At 40.4% G+C, this 26,505-nt stretch overlaps 2 long non-coding RNA genes and 1 pseudogene across 5 annotated transcripts in view; 1 reads left to right on the forward strand and 2 right to left on the reverse strand.

The window, feature by feature from the left end:
- LOC141372736 (uncharacterized) overlaps positions 1–26,505 on the forward strand; it is an 823,585-nt gene that overhangs the window by 59,119 nt on the left and 737,961 nt on the right. The window lies entirely within an intron of this gene.
- The window catches only part of LOC112823178 (uncharacterized), a 166,191-nt gene that overhangs the window by 22,607 nt on the left and 117,079 nt on the right, over positions 1–26,505 (reverse strand). The gene's annotated exons all lie outside the window — the stretch shown is intronic.
- Positions 277–24,646, reverse strand: LOC112822948 (sulfotransferase 1C1 pseudogene; annotated as a pseudogene).

Genomic DNA, 26,505 nt, shown 5'->3' on the forward strand with positions numbered 1-26,505 from the left:
AATCTTTCTTTCCCCAGCATCACTGCACGGTGCCTAGAATGTGTTACACAAAAGATAGGTGTCTATGTGAATGATCATGTAACTTAATTTTAAACTTCTATGCAGGATTTGATTACATTTGGATGAAATATATCATAGTGGCATAGAATCTATGGATAGTGTAGGAAAAGTTAGGATTAGAGGATGGGTATGGTAGTTTTAAGTATTCTTGATTATGAGGCTCAAATGTCTAAAATCTAGGAAGGAGGTTCTGACTGGTGGATTACCCTATTGTCCTCAGATCTCTGTGCGGAAAGTCAGGGTGTTCCCTGCCATCTTCTTCTGGTAGTCCTTGTCAAATTCTTCATTCTGAGCCACAGTGAAATAGTTCTTCCAATCCCCAGGCATCCCTTTCCTCATAAAAGGGGAGACAGACTGGTCCATGAGGACAGTAGGCAAAATGGTGTAGTTGGCCATTGGGTTTTGCTTCATTACATCGAAGGAGGTGTGGTAGATGATTTTATTCAGGACTTCTTCGGGCATTTCTTTCTCTAGGAACTTCAATATCTTCTGAATTTCCCACTTCGGGTCCTCTTTCATGTCCTCATAGAAGAGGTAGCGAATAGGGTGCTGGTATTTCGCATCCCACCATCCCTTCACATGGTCATACCAGGAACCCCACAGCACTTTTCCAGCTTTGAATGCCTCAATATACTCCTCCCATGTACCAGGGTCAGGCATCATTTTAGTCATTCTTGAGAAATGGTAGTAGGACACCAGACAGTCCTTTGGATTTCTAGCCACCTAGGTAATCTTTGAATTTTCTTTCCAGAAGGAAGGTGGCAGCAACTGAACAGGCAGGTGAGTCTTCATAGTTCTAGGAGAAGGCATTTTGCTGGCCAGATCCAGACCTGAGTTGAGGGGTGAGGATAGAGCCCACTCGATGAAAGGATGCCAGTCAAAGGTGTTGGCCCTCTGGCACTTCTGCACATCTCCGTCATTTTGGATCATGTCCACAATCTCTTGTGTCCAGGTTGTGCCTTCCAGAAAGTGGTCGCTTTTCTGTTCAGAGTTGTTGCTATTCTTTTCTTTGATCTCCTGTTGAGTTCGTAGGTGTTCAGAATGGTTTGATCCCTATTCAGCTGAATTCCTGAGACCAGACGAAATCCAGGTCTCCTACTCCTCCGCCATCTTGCTCCGCCCCCCTCCAGATATTTTTTAATAATTTTATTGAGGAGGGGCACCTGGATGGCTCAGGCAGTTAAGCATCTGCCTTGGACTCAGGTCATGATCCCAGGGGCCTGAGATTAAGCCCCATGTCAGGCTCCCTGCTCAGTGGGGAGCCTGCTTCTCCCTCTGCCCTTCCCCTGCTCGTGCTCCCTCCCTCTCTCTCTCAAACAAATAAAATCTTTAAAAAAAATAATTGTATTAAGGTAGGATAACATACCATAATATTCACCAGTTTTAAATATACAATCAATTATCTTTTATTAATGTACCTGGTTGTACAAGTATCACCATGGTCCAATTTGAGAACTTGGCCATCACCCTGGTAAGATCTCACTTGCTCATTTGCAGTAAATTTCCATTCCTACCCCAAGCCCCAGGCAACCACTGATCTACTTTCTATAAATTTGGCCCTTCTGGACATTTTATCTAAGTGGGATTACATAATATGTGGTCTTTTGTGACTGGTTTCTCTCACTTTGCAATGTTTTTGAAGTTCTTCTCTGTTGCAGCAAGTATCAGTCTTGCATTCTTGTACTGCTGAACAGTATTTCATTGTGTGGCTATACCACATTTTGCTCACCTCTTCACAGGCTGGTGGACATTTGGATTGTTTCCACTTTTTGGTTATGATGAATAATGCTGCTGAGAACATTCCTGTGCGAGTCTTCGTGTGATCAATACTTTCACTTCTCTTGGTTGGATGCCTAGGGATAGAATTGCTGGACCATATGGTAAAGTTATGTGTACCATTTTAAGAAACTGCCATGATTTTTCAAAGTGGCTGCACCATTTTACATTTTCACCAACAAGAAGGCAGAACAATAAATGTGCTTGTCTTCATAGCCTTGTCAACTTATGTTATTGTCTCTTTTATTTTTATACTTTTAAATTTTCAACTTTATCGAGACGTAATTGACATGTAAAATTGTAAGGTATTTGAAGTGTACATTATGGTGATTTGCTACATATATATACATTTTGAAAGGATTCCTCCATCTAGTTAATTAACACATCTAGCACCTCACTTTTTTTTAAAGTTTTTATTTATTTAAGTAATTTCTACACCCAACATGCGGCTCAAACTCACAACCCTGAGATGGAGAGTCACATGTTCTTTTGACTGAGCTAGCCAGGCGCCCCACCTCACTTTTTTTTTTTTATGAGAATATTTAAGTTCTATTTTTTAGTAAATTTCAGTTACACAATACAGTGATATCAATTATAGATCCTTAGACCTTATAGATGAAAATTTGTACACTTTTACCTACTCAATTCCTATTTCCACCACCCTTCAGATGCTGGCAACTACTTTTCTACTTTGGTTCTATGACTTTTTTTTTTTCTTTTAAGATTATACATGTAGGGAGCACCTGGGTGGCTCAAATGGTTGAGTGTCTGCCTTCTGCTCAGGTCGTGGTCCTGGGGTCCTGGGATCGAGTCCCACATCAGGCTCCTGACTCAGCGGGAAGCCTGCTTCTCCCTCTCCCTCTGCCTCTCCCCCTGCTCATGTACTCTCTGTCTCAAATGAATAAATAAAATCTTAAAAAAAAAAAGATTATACATGTAAGGGCTGAGATGTACTATTTCTCTTTCTCTGATTTCTTTCTTCTTCTTTTTTTTTTTTTAGATTTTATTTATTTGAGAGAGAGAGAGATAACCAGAGAGAGCATGAGCAGAGGGGAGAGGGAGAAGCGGACTTCCTGCTGAGCAGAGAGCCCAATGTGGGGCTCGATCCCAGGACCCTGGGGTCATGACCTGAGCTGAAGGTAGATGCCCAACTGACTGAGCCATCCAGACACCCCTGATTTATTTCACTTAGCATAATGACCTTAAGGTCCATCCATTTGTTGCAAATGGCAGGATTTCCTTCTTTCTCAGGGCTGAATAATAATCCTGTGTATGTATGACATTTTCTTTATGCAGCTAACTTTTGACAGATACTTAGGTCATTTCTATCTCTTGGCTACTGTAAATGATACTGCAATGAACATGGGAGTACAGATGTCTCTTCCAATCCATGAGCATAGAATATCTCCGTTTGTGTCTTCTTCAATTTCTTTCATCAATGTCTTATGCCTTTCACTGTACACGTCTTTCACTTCATTAAATTTATTCCTAGGTATTTTATTCTTTTTGATGCAGTTGTAAATGGGATTGTTATCCTAATTTCTCCTTCTGATAGTTCATTACTAGTGTATAGTAACATAACTAATTTTTATGTGTTGATTTTGTATCCTATAACTTCACTGAATTAGTTGATTAGTTCTCTAATAGGTCTTTAGTAGAGTCTTTAGGGTTTTCTCTATATAATATCGTGTCATCTGTAAATACAGAGTTTTACTTTTTCCTTTCCAATTTGGATGTCTTGTATTTCTTTTGCATACCTAATTGCTGTGCTAGAATTTCCAGTATTATGTTGAATAAAAGTGGCAAGAATGGGCCTTCTTGTCTTGTTACTGATCTTAGAGGAAAGGCTGTTAGCTTTTCACCATTGAGTCTGATGTTGGCTGTGGTCTTGTCATATATGGCCTTTATTCTGTTGAGGTACATTCCCTTTTAGCCAATTTGAGAGGTTTTTTAAAATCATTAATGGATATTGAATTTTATCACATGCTTTTTCTGCATCTATTGAGATAATCATAGATTTTTATCCTTCATTTTGTTAATGTGACGTATCACATTGATTGTGGATGTTGAACCATGCTTGCATCCCTGGAATAAATCCCACTTGATTATGGTGTTTGATTCTTTTAATGTATTTTTGAATTCAGTTTGCTAATATTTTGTTTAAGATTTTTTTGCATCTGTATTCATCAGGGATACTGGCCTATAATTTACTTTTCTTGGAATGTTGTTTTGTTCTTTTCTTGGAATGTTCTTATCTAGTTTTCAAATCAGGGTAATGCTGGCCTCTTAAAATGAATTTGGAAGTCTTTCTTCCTCTTTACATTTTTTTAAGGTTTGGTTTTTTGTCTTTTTTTTTAAGTAATCTCTACACCCAGCTTGGGGTTCAAACACACAAGCCCGAGATCAAGAGTCGTTTGCTCCACTGACAGAGGCAGCCACATGCCCCTCCACTTTAATTTTTTGCAGAGAAGAATTGGTATTAATTTTTCTGTGTTTAGTGGAATTCACCATTGAAGTCATCTGTTCCTGGACTTTTGTTTTTTGGGAGGTTTTTGATTACTGATTCAGTTTCTTTGCTGGTTATCGGTCTGTTTAAGTTTTCTATTTCTTCGTGATTGCCTTGGTAGGCTGTGTGTTTCTAGGAATGTATCCATTTCTTCTAGCTTGTCTAATTTGTTGGTGTTAATTGTTCATAGTAGTCGCTTATAATGCATTGCATTTGTGTGCAATCAGTTGTAATGTCTTTTTAATTTCTGATTTTGAGTCCTCTTTTTTTCTTAGTAAGTCTAGCCAAAGGTTTGTCTTTTCAAAAAAAACAAACACACAAAACAAAACCACAGTTCTTAGTTTTATTGAACTTTTCTATTGTCTTTTTTACTTTCATTTATTTCCTTTTTTCTTTTAGTAAAAGGTGAAAGATTTATATGATCTGAAGAGACACCAGAGTATTTTCATTTCCTTCTTTCTACTAATTTTGGGCTTAGTTTGTTCTTTTTCTAGTTCCTTGAAGTATAAAGTTAGGTTGTTGATTTGAGAGCTTTTTAAAATTTATTTTTAATTTCTTTTAGATGAATCTCTACACCCAATGTGGGGCTTGAACCCCAAGATCAAGAGTCACATGCTCTACTAACTGAGCCAGCCAGGTGCCCCGAGATCTTTTTTTTTATTAACCTAGGCATTTCTTGCTATGAATATCCCTCTTAGGATCACTTTTGTTAGATGATTTTTGTATATTTACATTTTATTTTCTCTCAAGTTATTTTTTTAATTTCTTTTTAAAAAATATTTATTTACTTAAGTAATCTCTACCCCAACATGGGGTTCAAACTCACGACACTGAGAACAAGAGTCATATGCTTTTCCGACTGAGTCAATCAGGTGCCCCTTGATTTCTCTTTTGATTTCTTTGTTGACCTATTGGCTGGTCAGTAGCATGTTGTTTAATTTCCACATATTTGTAAATTTACCAGTTTTCTTCTTGTAATTGAGTTCTAGTTTCATACCATTGTGGTCAGAAAAGATGCTTGGTACTATTTCAGTCTTCATAAATATATTAAGACTTGCTTTGTTGCCTAACATTTGATCTATCCTAGAGAATGTTCCATGTATGTTTGAGAAGAATATGTATTCTGCTATTGGATAGAATGTTCTGGAAATGCCCATTAGGTGCAGATAATCTTACATGTAGTTTAAGTCTATTTTTTTCTTAATTTTCTGTGTGGATGATCTATCCTTTGTTCAAAGTGGGCCACTGCAGTCCCCTACTATTATATTGCTATTTTTCCCTTTGCGTCTGTTCCTCTCTTGTCAAATTGACCCCTTTATCATTATATAATGACCTTTTTTTTGTCTCTTATTACAGTCTTTGGCTTAAAGTCTATTTGTCTGCTATAAGTAAGTCACTTCTGCTTTATTTTGGCTTCCATTTGCATGGAACACCTTTTTTCATTGCTTTATTTTCAGTCTGTGTGTGTCCTTAAAGCTGGTGAGTCTCTTGTAGGCAATGTGTAGTTGGATCTTGTTTTGTTCTTTTTTTTAAATCCATTCAGTCACTGTATGTCTTTTGATTGGAGAATTTAGTCCATTTACACCTAAAGTAATAATTGATGGGTAGGGACTTATTATTATTATTACCATTTTTCATGGCTGTTTTATAATTCCTTTGTTCCTGTCTCCCCCTCTTCCATCTTTGTGATTTGATAATTTTCTATAGTGATATACTTAGATGCCATTCTCTTTTTCTTTTGTGTATCTATTATACATTTTTGCTTTGTGGATACCATGAGGCTTACATAAAACATCTTATAATAGTCTGTTTTAAGCTTATAACAACTTAACTTTGAACACATACTAAAGCATTACATTTCTACTCCCCCCTTTATGTTTTTGATGTCACAATTCATCTCTTTTTATCATTTGTGTCTGTTAACAAATTATTATAGCTATATAATTATAGTTATTTTTAATGCTTTGTTATTTATCCTCATACTAGATTTATAAGTTATCTATCCACCACCACTACAACATTAGAGCATTCTGAATTTAACTATATATTTACCTTTACCAGTGAGATTTATACTTTCATATGGTTTTCCTTTTACTAAATAGTATCCTTTCATCTTAGCTTGGAGAAGTCCCTTTAACATTTCTTGTAAGGCCAATCTAGTGGTGCTGAACTCCTTCAGGGCTCCTTATATGTGTTTTTCACTGTTATATCCTCAATTCCTTGAAGGTGGTAGGTATTCAATAAATATTTGATGAGGGAATGAATGAATGAAATACTAGGGTAGTAAATCAGTCAGGAAAAACAAAAATGTCTTTTATTGCCTGAGTAGGTGGGGAGTACAGAGCAAAAGTTCTAGAGAACAAACCTGAGTACAGTGCTAGGAGGTAAGGCTTACCTTAGGTTTTGGGTCTTTTTTGATGCCACTCTGATTCAGAATCTGTGCCTGCAGCTGTGAATATGCTGATAAAGTGCTTTTTGCCCAGCTCAAGTATAACTTTGGAGGGGAATTTAATGTATTAGTTAATGGCATAAGCTTTGTATTAGACATTAAGTTATTCAATAAATGTATTTATGCCCCTTGCCATAGGCGCGCCTAAATAAATGTCTTAAAAAAATTTTTTTAAATGGTATTATATGTTGTCCAGCCTATTCAGTCTCAACTTCCACTTAGTATCTTATTAATGGTTTTCAGCAAATCACTAAGGGACAGAAAATTAACATTTCTTTTAAAAAATATTTAAACTTGGGGCACCTGGGTGGCTCAGTCGTTAAGCGTCTGCCTTCGGCTCAGGTCATGATCCCAGGGTCCTGGGATCGAGCCCCATATCGGGCTCCCCACTCCGCGGGAAGCCTGCTTCTCCCTCTCCCACTCCCCCTGCTTGTGTTCCCTCTCTCGCTGTGTCTCTCTCTGTCAAATAAATAAAATCTTAAAAAAAAATTTAAACTTGCTTATTATAATGGCAATACATGCCCTAGAGTCAAAAACAAATTCAAAGAGTACAGAAGCATGTACAATGAAAAGTTGCCCCCCCAATTCTTTCTTCAGAAGTAATCATTATAAACAATTGTTTGCCCTCCCTCCCCAAATCCTGTGCTTATACAAGTATATATATGCACATCCTTTACAAACAGCAAGTGAAATTAGATACTACTGTTTATCATTAGCATTTTCACTTAATAGTATATACTGGAGAGTTTTCCAAGGGCAGCAATTACTGTTCTTATTCAGAATGAGGATTTCATAATATTCTCAACACACACACACACACACACACACACACACACACAAACCAAACCTCTCTTAAGCTTTTTGAGAAAGTTTGTGGGCTACACCCTCCTTCGCTCTCCACCCCCGGAACTCCCCAGTCTTATCCCCAGCAGCTTCTAGCAGTCAGAGACTGGCACCCGCCCACCCATGTTTTCTTGGCCTGTGGCCGGCTGTGGTCAAACCAGCAGCAGAGAGTGGGGGTGTGGCTGAGGGTAGCAAAGAAGGAAGAGAAAACAAATTTTCCATGAGTAGCTGGGAAAGAGCAACAAGAGTAAAATCAAATTGACATAAGACACTAGCACCCAAAAGTGTTTTATTACATGTATTTAAATAAAAGGTATGAGGAAGAATGTTCTATAAGGGTTTAAAAGGCAGTGGGTACAGGAACACCAGGCTCTTTAAAGTGGTAGCCACAGCTGCATATGAAAGCACAGTCTGTGGATGTGGGCGTAAGAAGGGCCTTGGGGTCCCTGTGGACAAACCTGCTCTCCAGAAGTGTGGGGGGCATGGGGGGGGGTGGTGAGAGAGAGACCCCCTCAGAGAAGGGAAACAGCAAGATACCAAGGTTGGGCCTAGTGCCAGATGAAGGAGAGGGAAAGCTCTGCCCTTCCTCACTGAAAATTAGACTTAACTTCCTCCATTTTCCACCTGCTTGTGTCTTCTCCCACCTCACTGCCTTAGCCCAATTGCTTTATTTGACTTCTGTGAGGGACTTCACTAGAGCTCAGCCCCCATCCATGACTCTAGATGACTGATGTCTACTTCTGGCTATGAACGCTTCTCAGTGGTTGGACGCTAAGGGAAGGAAAATCTAAAACAGAGATTCTGATAAGCTTGGGGGATGGAGAAATAGATCTTTGCCTCTTTCTCTTGGCTTATTCATTTAATCTTAGGTCTCTGGATTGTTTCTACCTCCACCTGAGCCAGAAAATAAGATTACAGAAAGGTTTAGAGTTTCTAAATTAGTCTGTTACAGAAACCAGCACCTCAGCCTACAGGCCTGGCTCAGAGCCCACACTCGAGAAAGCACAATCTCCACTTGGGTGGGGCTTTCCTAGACATAAAGATTTTACCATGCCTCTAAGCAGGGGAAGCTTGGGCCAAGATTATATTGGGCAGGTAATAAAATTAAGGACAATAAAACCAGATAAACCACCTCATTAGCTGCAGTTTACTGGTATAAGCCATTTCAACAAAGAGAGGGAAGATGGAGGACTCAAAGTGCCTGCTGTCAAGTTCTTTAAAATAGTCTCCCTCTGCGATGGGAATGCTTTTTTTAGGAGTCTTGGCTCGGTTGAGAGGGCACATGTGCATTTATCCAACACTGGGTGAGAGTAAGTAGCAGCTCAAAGGGGAGTCTCTGGAATTTGGTCTCCCCGCTCTTACTACAAAAGATCACCACTGAGCTGCTCAAGCTCTTAGAACCTTTTTATCAGCCAAATCAAGAGAATAGAGGTCTAGTACCAATCTGCCTAGGCTCAACTAATTGTTGAATATTGATTTACACATTAAAAATCAAACTTACTCTGTCAAGATAGAATCATTTTCTTAACCATACACATCATGGTGATAGTATCTTGCTTTTCAGGGATTAATTAAGAAAAAAATATGAAAGGTCAATCATATTTTCAAAACTGCTGACACACACACCTACATGCACACACACTCCTACACACACATACAGGTAAAATAATTGAATTAAGATAATTCTAAATAGCTTTTATTTTTTTAACCGCTAGAAAAAAATTTCCATAAATATTTGCCCTTTCAATTTTATTTCTTCATAGTTCAAACATCCCCAAGATGCACTTGGTGATTGAGTCTCTAAATATTAAATAAAATGTCTCCCTAACACTTGTAAACTGTATTCTGTAGCTAAAAAGAGGCACAAAAGATTCAGTGACTGCATTATTGTTTGGAACCAGAGTTGTGGTTATGTGGGCACCCAGCCCTTTAGGACACAACAGGCTGGTGAACCACTGATTCATGAAACACTGGCAGGAGTGGCCTTCGGCCAGGCCCCGGGGCAAATTCAGCCAACACTAGAGCACTGCCCAGGCCAGGAAGGACTAGTCAGACATATAACTTCCTGTCTTTGTCAGAATCCTGGGAATCTGGGAATCATTCTCAATTCTTCCCTTTTCCCTCTTTCTTATATCCAATCAATTACCACTGTCTCTCCACTGGTTCCACCCCCTAAATACCTCTCCAACTATCCACTCCTCTTTAATTGCTTCTTTCCTAGGCCACACTGGCTGGATTTTTTTTTAAAGTTTTTATTCTAATTTCCATTAGTTAACATACAATGTTATATTAGTTTCAGGTGTACAATACAGTGATTCAACAATTCCATACATCACTTGGGGATCATCAGGACAAGTGCACACCTTAATTCCCATCACCTATTTAACCCACCCCCCACACCCCTCCTTTTATAGTCATCAAAACAGTATGGTACTGGCACAAAAAGAGACACATAGATCAACAGAACAGAATAGAGAACCCAGAAACGGACCCTCAACTCTATGGTCAGTTGATCTTCAACAAAGCAGGAATGAATGTCCAATGGAAAAAAGACAGTCTCTTCAACAAATGGTGTTGGGAAAAATGGACAGCCACATGCAGAAGAATGAAACTGGACCACTTTCTTACACCACACACAAAATCAAATTCAAAATGGATGAAAAACCTAAATGTAAGACCTGAAACCATAAACGTCCAAGAAGAGCACACGGGCAGTAAGTTCTCTGACATTGGCCGTAGCAACTTTTTTCTGGATATGTCTCCTGAGGCAAGGGAAACAAAAGCAAAAATAAACTATTGGGACTCCATCAAGATAAAAAGCTTCTGCACAGCGAAGAAAACAATCAATAAAACTAAAAGGCAACCTACCGAATGGGAGAAGATACTCGCAAATGACATATCTGATAAAGGGTTAGTACCCAAAATCTATAAAGAACTTATAAAACCCAACGCCAAAAAACAATCCAATTAAAAAATGGGCAGAAGACATAAACAGATAGACATTTCTCCAAAGGAGACAATCAGATGGCAAACACACACATGAAAAGATGTTCATCATCACTTACCATCAGGGAAATGCAAATCAAAACCACAATGAGATACCACCTCACACCTGTCAGAATGGCTAAAATCAACAACACAAGAAACAACAGGTGTTAGCAAGGATGTGGAGTAAAAGGAAGCTTCCTGCACTGTGGGTGGGAATGCCTGGATTTGCCAAGTGGGCTACATCCATTGACTTTTGTCCCCTCCGCCAAGTCCCAGTACTATGGTCAGGTGGATTAAAAAAGCAAGCATAAACCTGAGCAATCCTTCTCCTTAGGCCTCCAATGGTTTCCCTTCCGCTCTTAGACTGAAGATCAAAATGCACACCTTGGCCTAGAGGCCATGAGCGAGCTGGCCCCTGCTCAACTCTCCAGGGTGCTCCCATACCTCACACCACTGTTCCCTCATCCTCTCTACCACCCGGCCTGCTCTCCTCAGGGCTCTGCACAGCTCCAGAGATTTAGAGACAGGGAAGACCCAGGTACCTAATTTTCCCCAAAATTCCTTAGTTGGTTCTGAACCGCCAGCCTGGTAGAAAGCAACTAGAATGGAGGGGGGGCCAATCTGAAACTTGCTCCTTATGATCAGTTTGAACCTGTGAGCATCAGGGTCTGAATCAGGTTTATAAAGCAGGCCAGGAAAATTTCCCAAAATGGCGAGTTACTGGGCAGTATTTCTAGAGGAGCAGGTCATGCTGCTACTTCTGCTTCCCCAAAAGCAGCTGGGTAGATGCTTTTTTACTTTCTAGAAAATCTAAACCTAGCTAAAATAGTCAATTATGAGGCTGAGGATGCATTCACAGAAGCTCTGAAACATTATCTTCGATGGAGCAGATGTTCCTCCATCACCCAAACTCAGCTGGGAGGGTCTTTCTCTGGAGGAACAGAACTACATGTTTGTAGATTCTGTTTAAGCCTGCTGAAACAGGGCTTGCTCAGTGGATTTGGATGAACTATGGGTCCAGTTGTGGTCTTAAAACTAGACAACTAGGGAAGGCAAAGGCTGATCAAACTTATTGTTCCTCTCTTCCAATTCCATTACAGAAAGATTCCAATATGATATCAAGTTCACTTTTCTGCAGATATCTCATGAACTGCATTTTGAAAGCCGGATTGATTTTATTTGTCCTTGCTATTTATAGCACACACTAAGTCCTCAGCCAGCTGTGGGAGGATATGGCTACGTTTAGATTCCCATCTGAGTTGTGTGTGACAGTATCTGGCACTCTTTCAACAACTGTAGTCATTGCTTGGAGAGCAAGCACAGGGAGAAATAAATCAACTTTTAATGTCAGGATATCACACCCTTTCTAACATTTTCTGAATATGAATGAAGCAGGAACTGTATAATTAGCCTTGATCTTATCACTCCATAGTCAGACAACTACGTTACCAAAAGGTAGTATCTACCTCAAAAAAAAATTTATCTAATTAAAAAAAAAAGAGCTTTCCAGACCAAAAATACCTTCTTAATAAGTGATGATTTTATGTAATAGATGGAAAAGGCCCCAAAATAAAAATGTTCAAAAGAACATACAATGAAAAATGTATCCAGCTCCTACACCTGCACTCCAGCCGTCCTGTTTCCTTCCCTGCAAACGCAATAAAGCAGGTTTTTACTTATCTGTCCAGAGAATTTTTATGCATTTACACACATGTGTGCACACACACAGACTTGTACACCTTGCTTTTTTCTTTCTTTTTTTTTTAAACAGTGCGTGTTGATGGCTCCACATCAGTGCAGAGACGTGCTTAATTGTTAACGGCTATTTTCCATGCAATAACTTCTGGACAGTCCAGTGAAACCTTCTCCACCATCAAGACCTTTTGTTGCTTCTCAGGGCCCAGATATGATACGGAAAGACCTCCACAACACAACCCAATTGGCAACCATTCTTTGGCCTGAGTTCTCCACTCCGGTTAAGCTGACCTACCACGGCTCTTGAGTGGCTAATCCCGGCTCTTTAGTTAACACACTGCCTGACTGCCGACAGGTGATCTTCACTCTTCTGGCTTCTGGTCTTCTCATCCACATATGAGGGGTGGTACAGGGAGGGGAAGAGGTGCATCCTTCGCTAAGATCCTTTTCAGCTCTCCCATTCTGTGAATCTGTGACTAGACGAGGTCAAAGGGCCTTTCCAACTCTACACCTTGATCAGCAATTTACATTTTCATGGGCTTTCGATCTTGTTTCCTCAGTTGTCCAGGAGTTTATTAAGGACAAGACTATCGCTTTGTGTCCCCCCAGAATGTACTGCTGGAATGGTTGCTCCAGAAATGTTTGTTCGTTTTCTGGGTTATCACTTCAAGTGCTGTGCACTAATAATTGCTCCAGTCCAATTGCTTGAAATAGGTCAGTTAACCCAGTTTCTTTCTTCTTTTTTTTTTAAGATTTTATTTATTCATTTGCGAGAGAGACAGAGAGAGAACAAGCAGGGGGAGAGGCAGACGGAGAGGGAGAAGCAGACTCCCTGCTGAGCAAGGAGCCCGATGCGGGACTCGATCCCAGGACCCTGGGATCATGACCTGAGCCGAAGGCAGATGCTTAACCATCTGAGCCACCCAGGCGCCCCCCAGTTTCTTTCTTTTAGGACAAGTGAAAGGAATTATAATGCTGGTGCTCTATCAGAACAATTGAGAACAATTCTTGATTTTAGCTTTAGGTCCTTAGCAATACATCTGACTTATGCAATCTATGCATTACTGACCTGACATACAGAAATATTATTAATAATTTGAAGGGTAAAATTATAGAGTTCTAGAAATAAAGAGGGTATTAGGAATGGCAAAATTCAACTTTTTTTTTTTTTAATAGATGTGGAAAAACAAGGCCTAGAATTTAAGTGATTTGTTTAAGGATTGTGACTCAGCTAGTGATAGGTAGAAACAGGGTTAGAGTCTGGGTCTCCTGGGACGCCTGGGTGGCTCAGTCAGTTAAGCGTCTCACCCCACCCCTGCTCCTGCTCTCTCTCTCAAATAAATAAATAAAATCTTTTAAAAAAAGAGAATCTGGGTCTTCTCTTAGAGAAAGAAAGGGGAAACAAAACCTTTACAGAGTGTTCATTAGATGCTGTCATTAATTGCTGCTGCTTAATGTGGAATTTGCTGCTTCACAAAACTACATGTACTTAGTTTATTAATTTGATAACAGGGTGGAATCTTACTGTGCTTCCTCATCTGAAAAATTAGATTAATAAACATACTTACCCAATAAGATGGTAGAAGGCTCCCATGAGCTCATGCCTACAAGAGCTGAGAGCAAAGCACCAGGCACATAAATGTTATCTATAATTATTACAGATCTTCATAATGAAAGGTCATTTTGTAATATAATTTCCCCTTGATTTTTTTTTTAGAGGAGAGGGTGTTGGATTTAAATATCAGGTTTTGCTAAAGGGCAGACACACCTCTATATTACCCTAGCTGAGGTCACATCCCTCACTGACTTATCCTTTATCTTTTTTTTTTTTTAAGATTTTATTTATTTATTTGACAGAGAGAGACACAGCGAGAGAGGGAACACAAGCAGGGGGAGTGGGAGAGGGAGAAGCAGGCTTCCCACTGAGCAGGGAGCCTGATGCGGGGCTTGATCCCAGGACCCTGGGATCATGACCTGAGCTGAAGGCAGATGCTTAATGACTGAGCCACCCAGGTGCCCCGACTTATCCTTTATCTTAAAATAGGAGAATTACCCTGGTTTTTGCTCATCTTTCAGTGATTATGAAGATTATGAAATTGTATTCATGCACACATATATTTATGAATTTTGCCAAATCTGCATACCATCTCCATTATTTAATGTTTTTATTCAAACTCACCAAATTTTAATTCAAATAATTTGTGCATAGTTGTATTAAAATACAGATCTCTTCAAATTAAAAAAAAAGTCTGTTCACACACCACTTAGGAAACACTGGTATAGTGAAGTGCCTTGAGCTGAAGGATCAAAAGACTTGAATTCAAATCCTAGTTTTGCTCTTTGCTAGTCATGTAATTTTGAGCAAGTCATCAGTTTCTTTATCTATAGAATAATGATCAAAAATATAATTCTCAGTTTGTTTTGGTGATAAATAGGGTAGTGTATATGATAGCAGTTTGAAAAATGTGTCACCCAATATATATTAGTTATTGCCATTAAATAAAGGGGAAATTAGTGTGTTGGGAGAAGAAAGTTGTATTGTATTAGTAGTAGGCAGTTTATTCAGAAGGGTAGGAGAGTCTAGAAAGCATTTAAAGAATGGATATACAACAATGTACTATGGCATGGGTTAGAAAATAGCAGAAAAGCAATAAAATACTGCAAAAGGACAGGGGCAAAATCCACTTAAAATCACTTTGATGAAAAGAACATTCTTATACAGGCCCAACATAAAACTGTGGCAAGTTTATGTGAAGTTTTAAAAACATAACTTCAGGTGTTAAAATGCAATCACATATATAACTAATCAAAAGATATGTTAACGGTAATTAATGTTTTATAAATTCCACTGCGATCATTAACTTTCTGAGACTAATATCATTTTTTTAATTGATCTCTAGAGTATAATATAAACCATGTCAAGGCTCCTGAGTAGGTACTTACTCCTTAATTGTGAAGAGTAGGTACAGTCAAGACTACAAGCTCCTCAGACCCAAACCATGCTTACTCTAATAAAAAGCTCTTCGAAACATATTGCAGCCCTTCTCCAGTCTCTTCAGCTCCTTGACCACCTGCTGTCCCCTCTTATTCTCACTGGTGACCTCACCTCCAACCTCCCAGGGAAACTAGAGTGGTTTGATGAGATCACTGTCAACGCCCTGTCCCCAAACCACCATGATGACAGCCTTTCCCTTCCCCCTGGACCTCCTTTCTGGTCTGAAGCACCCTACTCTTCGTGGGAACTTTGTGTGCTCTGCGTCTTCTGTTCTCCGCGGGACTCTAATCTTGCCCTCTACAGCTTTTTTGCATCAGTATTAACACTCTCACACCTTCCCAGACTGAAGGTTCCCACGTAGCACTGCTTTGACGCTCTATCCCTTATGTCAGACATGTCCAAAGAACTCTATTTTTTCTTTTCTTTTTAAAGATTTTATTTATTTATTTGAGAGCGAGAGAGATTGAGAGAATGAGTGGGAGGAGGGGCAGAGGGAGAAGCAGACTCCCTGCAGAGCAGGGAGCCCCACTCAGGGCTCCATCCCAGGGTTCTGGGATCATGATCTGAGCCAAAGGCAGATGCTTAACTGACTGAGCCACCCAGGCACCCCAGTGAATTCTATTTCTAACAACCTATTTTGTCCTCTGCATTCCTCTCCTCCCAATTTAGTGTCCGCATTCCCTTTTCCTCTAGGAATACTATTTTTTCCCCAAAGTGTACCCTTGAAAATGTTATAAAGTATTACACATTGGTATAATAAAAGAAATATACAAAATTTCCTGTAGTGCCCACTACATAAATTGTCCACATGCTTCCATTTCCCCTTATATAATTTTTTTCCCCCATCTCAGTAGGTTTCTTGTAGTCACAGCACCCAAAGTGACTTTTTGGTTCACTCTAGGGCTAAAGCATAGCCTGCTACAAAAACAACTGGTCTGGCTTCAAGAGGCCTCTCATCTTCTCCCTAAGAGATTGCTGCCTCTGTTTATCTGAGTATATTCTTATTAAGGTTGACAAAGACTTTCCTACTGCTAAATCCAGACTTAAATCTCAACTTCTTAGTAGTGTTTGACGCAACTGATCATCCCTTTGTGACACCTTCTCTTTCGCTGGTTTTGTGACGTTACACTCTCCTGGTGACTGCCTACTTTGGCTGCCCCTTCTCAGTTTCCTTTGATGGCTCTCCTCTGCTCTTCATGTCATTTGGGAGTTCCGAAGGATTCCATCCTGACTTCCTCTGCTTTCACTTTACAAACTCTCCTTAGGGGCATCTCATAAGCTGTTGAGGCTCCCATTTCCATCTTCATGCTGGTGATTCTCAAATTCATCTCTCCAGCAAAGACTTTTCCCAGAACTTCCTATCTGTCTATCAAGTGGTCAAATGGATATGTCTATAAGATTTTTCATAATAGGCATTCAAAACTCAATATTTTCTAAAACAGAACTCACTGGGCGCCTGGGTGGCTCAGTTGGTTAAATGTCTGCCTTCAGCTCAGGTCATGATCCCCAGGTCCTGGGATCAAGCCCCAGCATGTCAGGCTCCCTGCTCAGTGGGGAGTCTGCTTCTCCCACTTCCTCTGCCCCTCCCCCTGCCTGTGCTCTCTCTCTCTCTCTTTCAGATAAATTAAAAAATAAAATAAATGAAACAGAACTCATTGTCTTCCTACTTGCAAATTTTTATCTTCTCAAGTGTTCTCTATTTTAGTAAAGGACACCACCATCCACTCAGTTGCTTAATCCAGAAACCTAGGAGTCATCACTGATTTATCCTTATCTCTTCCTTATCATGCCCCCTCTTCCAGTTCATTAATCACCAGGACTTTTCCAGTCTGTTTCCTATACACTTCAATCCATTTGCTTCCCTAAATTGTCGTGGTCACCACCAAGGAATGCTGCTGAGTCTAAGGTACCATCATCTTTCAACTGTATTCTGTGACAAGTCTTTCACCCTCCCACTAAAGCACATGTGACTGTGTTACTTCTCTCCTTACACTCCAATGATTTCCCATTGGCTTTAGGATAAAGGCTCAAATCCTTAAGGTTGTGTGTGATCTTCCTTCTGCCGAGTTGTATTCATCTCATGTCATTCTGTCCCTCACTCTTTCCATTCCAGAAACTGGCCTCTCAGTTCTTTTCAATGAGGAGTCCCACTCCTTCTTACCTTGGGACTTTGCCTGGAATACATTAGCTTAATGTTCAGACCCCTACTCCTGTCTTTTCTCTGTCATCTCCCACAATTCTCCAGACCTCCCCTAACCCCAATTTTAACATAGTTACCTTATTCTTTAGTTCTTGGTATAAATACCCCATACTCAAAAAAGGCTTTGTGAACCAATCTTCCAGACCCTTAGGACACAGTTTTTTTTGTTGTTGTTGTTAAGATTTTATTTATTTGAGAGAGAGAGCATGGGGGTGGGGAGGGTCAGAGGGAGAAGCAGACTCCCTGCTGAGCAGGGAGCCCGATGTGGGACTCGATCCTGGGACTCCAGGATCATGACCTGAGCTGAAGGCAGTCACTTAACCAATTGAGCCACCCAGGCACCCCCTTAGGAAACAGTTTGTATTCCTTCCCAGTATTATCATCATCATTATATTTGCAGAAATTTTCAATACCTTTCCAGCTGCTCATCTGTGTGCTCCATGAGGGCAGTGAATTTGCCTGACACTTAGAAGGTATAGAATAAATATTTGTGTTTTTTTTAAAGATTTTATTTATTTACTTGAGAGAGAGAATGAGAGAGAGAGAGAGCACATGGGGGGGGAGGGTCAGAGGGAGAAGCAGACTCCCTGCTGAGCAGGGAGCCCGATGCGGGACTCGATCCCGGGACTCCAGGATCATGACCTTAGCCAAAGGCAGTCGCTTAACCAACTGAGCCACCCAGGCGCCCCTAGAATAAATATTTGTTGAAGGAACTTATTTTTCGGACATCCTTTACTTCCGGCTATTAACGTAAGATTCACTTACAGTAAGACATTTGAAAAACCCCTTTCACTCATTAGATTGCCATAATGGGAAGTAAGAGGATTTTTTTTTTTTTTAAAAGCTTTTGGAAAAATAACATCTAAATTCATTGAAGGTTTAGGAGAAAAAAAAATTCATTTTCCCCCCAAGACTTTCTGTGGAGACACTTTCACCTGTGAAGAAGAAAAAAGATTTCCAAAATGAGAAAACCTACTTTGGGAATCAAAATCAAATCGATAATAGCCGCCATTTATTTGGCTGATGCTACTTTCCAGGCGGAGTCCTCAGTGAGAGTGTATCAGTTAATTTGAAATAAGGTGGTCACTATTTTTACCCTTATATTAGAATGCAATTGTTTTTTCTGTTTATTGCTCTAAGAGAAGTATGAGGGAACGCTCTCAATCTGTTGCTGACACACCTCTTAATTAGGTCATATTTTACAGTTACACTAGATTCTGATAATGGCTGGGATTCCTTCCTGCCTGGCTCAGACAGATCTCAGGCCGCGCTGCCAGAGGATTGTCTCTCGTCATGTGATGCCTCTTGCATCACAGATTCTTCTCTGGTGGATTTGGCTCCATCTTATTTCCTTACTGCCAGAGGAATTCATCTAGTCACGCATTGCCCTTGAGGCCATGGTAACTAGTCCTTGTGATTTTTTTTGAACATTGTGGTTCCTAAACAGTCAGTGTTCAGAAAAAAGAATTATGCAGGGGGCCCACGCTTAGCTCCTCTGGAGGCGTAAAGGATGGGACACAGCGAAGGTATAAGAGAGCCAGAGAATAACATATCTTGCTTCATCCATCCATCCGTCCGTCCATCCATTTATTAATTAAATTTACTCTGCAAGTATTTATTGCTTATCTTACCATGTGCCAAGTCGCATATTAGGTGCTAGGGACATAGCACTGAATGAGAAGTTCCTGTTCTCAAGAAGTTTATAGTCTAGTTGTAGAAACAGGTTAAGTAAATACAGCACACACTGTTGAGGGAGCATAAAAGAGGAGTATTGTAATCTTATGGTTTTAAGAGCCATGAACCCAATTCAAAAATTGATTAGGCAAAAGTATTAATATTTACTGGCTTAGGGATAGAAGGTTGGAATAACAATGCTCTGGGAAGGACGGAGCTACAGCAAGAACTTGGTACCAACTGGAACCAGGCACTAGAATATCCCCAGGGGTCTTGTACATTTTTTCCACCTGTAGGCTTTATTCTCCCTTACCACAGACCAGCTCTCTCCACATTCAGGTGAGAGGTCAAGAAGCAAGGCCTCCATCAGTTCGAAGCCTCACATCAACCTCTGGTCTGACTCAGAGAGGACTGGATCCTCTTTTTCAATTATAATCTAAAAATCCCCAGGGAAGAACTCAAATCAACCCAGTTTGGGTCACATGTTCATCTTAGACTGGTGATTCTCAACTGCAGGCAGTCTTGCCCCTCAAGGGATATTTGGCAATGTCTGGAGATATTTTCTATTGTTATGACTGGTGGGGGTGGAGAGGGTGCTACTGGTATCTAGTGGCTGGACCCGAGGAATGCTGCTAAACATCCTACAACATATAGGACAGTCCCTCCCCCCATAACAAAGAACCAACCAGTACAAAATGTAAATAGTGCTGAGATTGAGAAACTCTGTCTAGATCAATCAGTTGTGGTGTGGGGGAGGGTCAAGAGGGGCATCAAAGGCCTTCTTTAAAAAATGAAGTATTGGCTGATACTTAAAGAGGAGTAGGAATTAGCTAGGCAAAGAGGAGCCAGGGAAGGCTGCTCCATGGAGGGAAGTCCATGAGCAAAGGCCGAGGACGGTCCAGAAGAGGCTCCCATAAATAGCACTAGTAACTGCACCTCCCAATGGTGGCATAATTCAATGGCGTCATCATCTTGCAGAGCAAGTACAATAATGTCAAGCATAAATAATACATCATATGCATTTCCTGCACTATATTAAATTTTTTGTGAAGGGCTAGTGTTTTACCTGAAATATATTTCTGTTTATCAGGAGATTGTTTTAGTCAGCTATTAAAGCCCATCAGTGGACAAGACCGAGCAGTTAAGGAGCACGGACTCTAGAATCGGACGGACTTGGCTTTGAATTCAGGCCCATCACTTCCTAGGGGTGTCCGCAGCCACCAAAAGTGGAACAGGCCAGGGCTAGGGAAATGAAGAAAGAGGACATTGGTGTGGACGGGAGTAGTCATGTCTGGCCACTTGAGACAGGCAGGAGGAACCGAAACCTTTTAGGATGAATAAAATTTGGCAAATAGAAGGGAGTAAGGTATTCTAGGTAGAGAAAGAAGAATGTTCCAAAATTTGGAGTTAGGAAGGAGTATAAATGTAGGTAAAATACGTCCAAAGTAACTCTAAGATATAATCTTTTGGGGGGGTGTGTGGGAAACGGGAAACCAGAAGATGGAGTGGACTTGAGCAACAATCAGAAGTTTAATTTTGGACACAAATGTGCATTTCCTGCAGAATGTCTTAGTAGAGGTGTTCAGACAATAGTCAGTTACAGGCAGGATTCACATTCAGGTGAGAGGTCAAGAGCTGGAGCCGTATGCGCAAGGAAAAGAACAGTTCCTTAACGGAAAAGGCTTAGAGAGGAGGACAAAGGAGAAAACAAATGCTGTGGCATGAAGGAAGAGAAGAAGGGGAAAGAAAACGGGAGTGTGTGAATAAAGAGAGAAAAGAATAAAACTAAGATCACGTGGTGTCGTGGAAACCCAGGAAGGAGAGAATTTGAAGAAGGAGTTGTCAGTCATCAAATACTGCAAAGAGGTCAAAGGTGATCAGAGCTGCCAACGAGGTGACTGGACAGTGCAACTTAAGCTTTGTTATTTCTGGTTAGAGGGTGGAGGTAGGCATGCCTTTGAAGGAAGCCTGGGGGTAGAAGCCGCGTGAGGACTTAGAGACCACTACTATACAATAGTCTTTGAAATTTTTGGATGCAAGACCATGATGCCTGCTATCATTGCTATTATTTCACATTAACTTGAAATTCCTAACCCAATGCACAAGTGCAAGAGAAAGAGGTATAAAAATTGAAAATAAGCTAGCAAAATACAAGTACTATTTACAAATTATATTACCTTCTACCCCAGGGTGCCTCAAAGATGTAAAATAAAAAGAAAAAACTATTAAAACCAGAAACAAAACAAAACTATTAAGGCTAATACAATAGCTCATAAGGTGACTAATTAAAGTACATATACATGACCATCACTTAATTAAAAAGAAAATCCGTTCACAATTGAAACTCAGAGTGACTAAAAAGGACTAAGAAGGATATGAGATGTCCAATATTGTATATGTATCAAGCATCCATAAATTAATATACAACTATAATCAAAATCCCAGTGCACTCTTGGGATCATTTGACAAAGCAATTCTAAATAACATTGAAGATAGAGGCTGGATCCTACAGAGAGAGGTGGTAAAAAATGCTCCTTGGTGGGGTAAAAGATTTTAGGAAAGGGATATTAATATTCAATTTTAAGTCTCATATATTCAATATAAACTTCCATTTTCTCATTTGGTAAAGTCTGCTAAATATAGGAATGTCTTTTTTTTTTTTCAGATTTATGTATTTATTTATTTGAGAGAGTGAGAGAGCACAAGCAGGGGGAGCAGCAGTGGGAGAGGGAGAAGCAAGCTCCCCATTGAGCAGGGAGTCCAATACAGGGCTCAATCCCAGAACCCTGGGATCATGACCTGAGCTGAAGGTAGATGCTCAGCCAACTTAGCCACCCAGGTGCCCCAATACAGGAATGTTTTATGTGACAGTTTCAGGGGAGAAAAATCAAACCATAGGGGTAGGTTTCCACCGTTAGACTGGTGGGGAATAAAGAAAAAAGAACAGCTTGAGAAGGTGGACTCATGATTAAAATTGGTAGAATCAGAACTGGGAGCCAGTTATGAGACTGTAAACCCCTGGGAACTTGAAGCAATCTTAGAGAATGAACTGTAACTCCAGTGAGAGGTGGGAGGGGCCTTGAGCCAACCTACTCTATAAGCTCAAGGCGGAGGGTAATTTCAGTGGCCATCTCAGGTACATATGTGAAATCCTAACTTTTCTAAAAATTCCTATAGAAAAGACAGATTATTCCTAGTGTTTATCTCTGTAGTATTGAATGATAAACAATTTTTATTTTGTTTTTACGTTTTTGAGTTTTCTACAATGAGCACAAGTTATTTTTATAAGAAAAGTCTAGGGGCATCTGGCTGGCTCAGTGGGTAGAGCCTGGGACTCTTGATCTTGGGGTTATAAGTTGGAGCCCTACACTGGGTGTAGAGATTACTTAAAACCTTTTTAAAAAGGAAAAAAAAAAGTTCGTCAGTGGAAAATAGAATTGGGAAGAATGCTTGGGTGCAAAGCAGGGTCAAGTAAGCTTTTGAAGTTCACTTGCTTGATGGTTTCTAGAAGGGTCCTAGCAAATGATTCTCTCAGTGTCTCATCTTCAGCCATAATTACTGATCATGGTTCTCACTCTATCTCTTGCCATCACCGAGGGTAGGCAATATAGCTCTACCCATTGATCCTTCCCTTGTCTGACTTCCCACACAGATGATGCCAATTATATACATTGAGCTGATTAGTTGTTTCATGTGCTTTATTATCTTATAAACTAGGTTGTTGACTTACCTATAAACTTGTCATGTCTTCGATTTCTGCTGATTCTCCTATGGTACCTAATAGGTATCAAATCGTGCCTTTCCTGTGCAAGTTCCTTGAATGCACTCACATCTGTATTCTGTATCTATTGTAATGCTTGGCACATAGCAAGAACTCAATAAATGTTTGGAGACAGTGACCTCATTTGGCTTCCAAACAACTCAATAAGAGAGAGAGAAAAAAGACAATAGTGATAAAAATAAAACACCAAGAATTACTAATGTTTATTGAGTACATCCCATGTGCCAGGCATTATGCTAGACATTTCATGTAGAGTATCTCATTTACTCCTCAGAATAACCCCAAGAGATAGGTACTATGATTATTTTAGTTTATGAATGGGGACAGAGTCTCAGAGAGGTTAAATGCTTTGGCCGATGTCTAAGAAGCTGCACAGCAGAGAGAACTAAAGTCTTCTGAGGATAAAATCAGGGCTCTTTCTATTATCTTCTTCCTGCCTTTCATGAAACCATATTTTTTTAAATGATTTTATTTATTTGAGAGAGAAAAATTACGAGCGAAAGAGTACGAGCAGGGGGAGCAGTAGAGGCAGAGGGAGAAGCAGGCCTCCCGCGGAGCAGGGAGCCCGATGTGGGGCTCAATCCCAGGACCCTGGGATCATAACCTGAGCCCAAGGCAGACGCTTAACGACTGAGCCACCCGGGCGCTGCTCTTGAAACCAGATTTTGTCTCAATATTTGGAATCCTCTCTTGGCCCAGTTGGGAAAAAAAAATCTGAGCCCTTAAAATTGAAATCTAAAATAGACAATAAAACCACTTCTATAGTATAAAGGATTATTTAGAATCAAAGTCAGCAGCCCATTAACACAAAGATTTTAGGCCAATAGAATATTAGTTTGATTGGGAGACTAGTTTTCTAGATCATTAAATTTAGGGAGAAAAAAGGGGTTTGATTCCAGTTTGAATGTGACCATCTACCCCAACACCCCATCTTTACAAAATGCTATCAAACGTAACCTCTATTTAAAGTGATTAAGGCCATATTTGCTATTCAGTTAAGACGTTAAGCGTCTGCGTTCGGCTGGGGTTGTGATCCCAGGATCAAGCCCCGCATCGGGCTCCCTGCTCGGCGGGAGGCCTGCTTCTCCCTCTCGCACTACCCCTGCTTGTGTTCCCACTCTCGCTGTGTCTCTCTCTTGTCAAATAAATAAATAAAATCTTAAAAAAATAGTAAAGCGATGAAGGCCATATTTGCTATTCAGTTTGTCAGCTATGAAGCAGACTGGGGTACCTCCAAACCATATTAAATGAATTATGCCTTTGTTCCCTAGACTTTCCGAACTGGTTCTTTGGATCATTTTCTATTATTCCTTGAGCAGAAATTTGGGGTGAGTGTGGAAACAAGTACGTATCTTTGCTTAAAAACCTTTGACAGGCACGTTCTGCCTGTCCCCCAAACCTGCGCTACCGTTCTGCTCGCCAGCCCCATCGCCAAGCCTCTCGTATGCCGGGGCCCTTGAGCTTGCTGGCTTACACAAGGAAAACATCCAGGGTAGGTATCATCCCATTGTCCTGCCTTACTCTACCTCCTCATAGTTCTCAAGGGTAGGCATGGAGCAAAGGTAGGTTGGCTTGGCAATCAGCCAGGTGCAGCTTCGCTGGTAGTTGTAGGCACTGGGGTGGATGGTAGAGCAGAGCACCACTTGGCTGGCTGTCCGAGGAAGAGAGACCCCTTTCATGTGCATACCCCTGGCATCTGCACGAGGCTGGTTAGTTATCAGAATTGCCTAGGATCTAAAGATGGCAGGGTGAGAGGCAGCGCACGAGTGGGCAGAGAGAGAAGAGAGAACCGGAGGCAGATGGGGCAATACCTAGCTTAACTGCCTAACGCCCTGGAATGCCAGGGGACAGTCTGACCAGTCTCTCACTACACACACCCTGCCCCCTCCCATCCTGGGACCTGGCAAGATTCTTTCCTGTGCAGAATCTTTCAGCTCCTGAAAGCCGTAGCAACAGGGGGAACTCTAAGAAATTTTCTAATATATTTTATTCCTCTGGGATCCAAAGGCCTCCTGTAACATGTATATTGATTTTCTATTGCTACCATAACATATTACCACATATGCAATGGCTGAAATATGACAAATATATTAGCGTACACTTCTGTAGGTCAGAAGTCTAAAAGGAGTTTGCTGGACTGCGTGTGCTCCTTCGGGAGGCTCTGGGGGAGATCTATTTCCTCGCCTTTCCCAGCTTCTAGAGGCTCCTTCCCGCATCTTCAAGGTCAGCAGTGTAGCATCTCCTCTCCTCTCTGCTATCCTGCCTCCTTCTCATAAGGACCCTAGTGATTACATTGGGCCCACCTGAATGATCCAGTATAATCTCGGCAGCTCAAATGCCTTAATTTAATCACAGCTGCGAAATTCCTTATACGATGTAAAGTAACACATTTGCAGGTTCTGGGGATTAGGATGTGGGTGTCCTTGGGGGCTACTAGTCAGCCCGTGACAACATGTGAATCTGATTTTCCATGTTCACGCATCTGATCTTCAAACACATTTACAGAAATGTATATAAAAGTAGAGGGCTGCCTGCAGTGAGCTAGAAAGAGGTTTCATTAGAAAATAAAATATGACCTGCTCCCATCATATTGAGACACTATATGTTTTTTTGTTTGTTTTTGTTGTTTAAAATCTCTCCTCTTTTTAAATAGAATGATGAATTGGAAAACTGTAAGAGCAGGGGAGACACTGAGAAAAACAAAACTGCTACCAGCTATTCTAAGAACAGAGTGCATTATTAAGGTTACTTCTTGTCTTTCGATTGAGTGTGAACAGGTGGCTAATTAAATAAAGTCAAGGGATTTTTAACCCAATTGCCTCTGACGTTTATGTATTTTTTGGGAAGGCTTTTTATTTCTTTGTGAAATTGAAAAGGCTTGTACTGAGGATAAAATCTGAATCTTTGACCCTAAAATAAAATATTATCTGATTATCAAAAGTTTCCTATCCCTCATTTAAGGAAGCTGTCATAGGACTATTTTCTGGGCTACTTAGTATTAGTGGGTATTTATCAGAATAAAATTGCTGACCCTTGAATACCCAGAGGTAAAGATTTATGGTGAGTAAAAAGAAGTGTTCTCTTTAAGCATGGAGATGAAATCAAAGTTAAATTTTATATCATTTAAGAAATTGGGAATGAGGTTCTTTTATATTTATTTAAACATACAGTTTTACCAGTATTACTTATATTTATACCTGGCTGCTTTACTAGATAGTTACGTCACCTATTGAAAAAAGAAAAAAAAAAATGAGTGGGAAAGAGAACTAAGTCTTTTGATACTCCTCCGTGCTGTGGTATACTTCCTCCAGGAGGCTATCCTCAGGCATTAGCCGGAGACAGTGGAGCCTGCTTCTAGGCAAAATTAATTGGAATAGATAAAAGTCCCTGCAAACTCGAATCGCCGAAACGATAAAGTGGCAGTAAATGTCAGATTTCATCCTGCAGGTAAGAATGCAAAGGAATTCTAAGTCCCCTTTTGGGATAGGTTGAATTTACTGAATCTTCATGATAATATATTCACTTTAGGGAAAAATCT

This window comes from Callorhinus ursinus, unplaced genomic scaffold (assembly GCF_003265705.2).
Source record: "Callorhinus ursinus isolate GAN/ISIS: 27379988/994484 unplaced genomic scaffold, GSC_fseal_2.0 scaffold5, whole genome shotgun sequence".
NCBI lineage: Eukaryota > Metazoa > Chordata > Mammalia > Carnivora > Otariidae > Callorhinus > Callorhinus ursinus.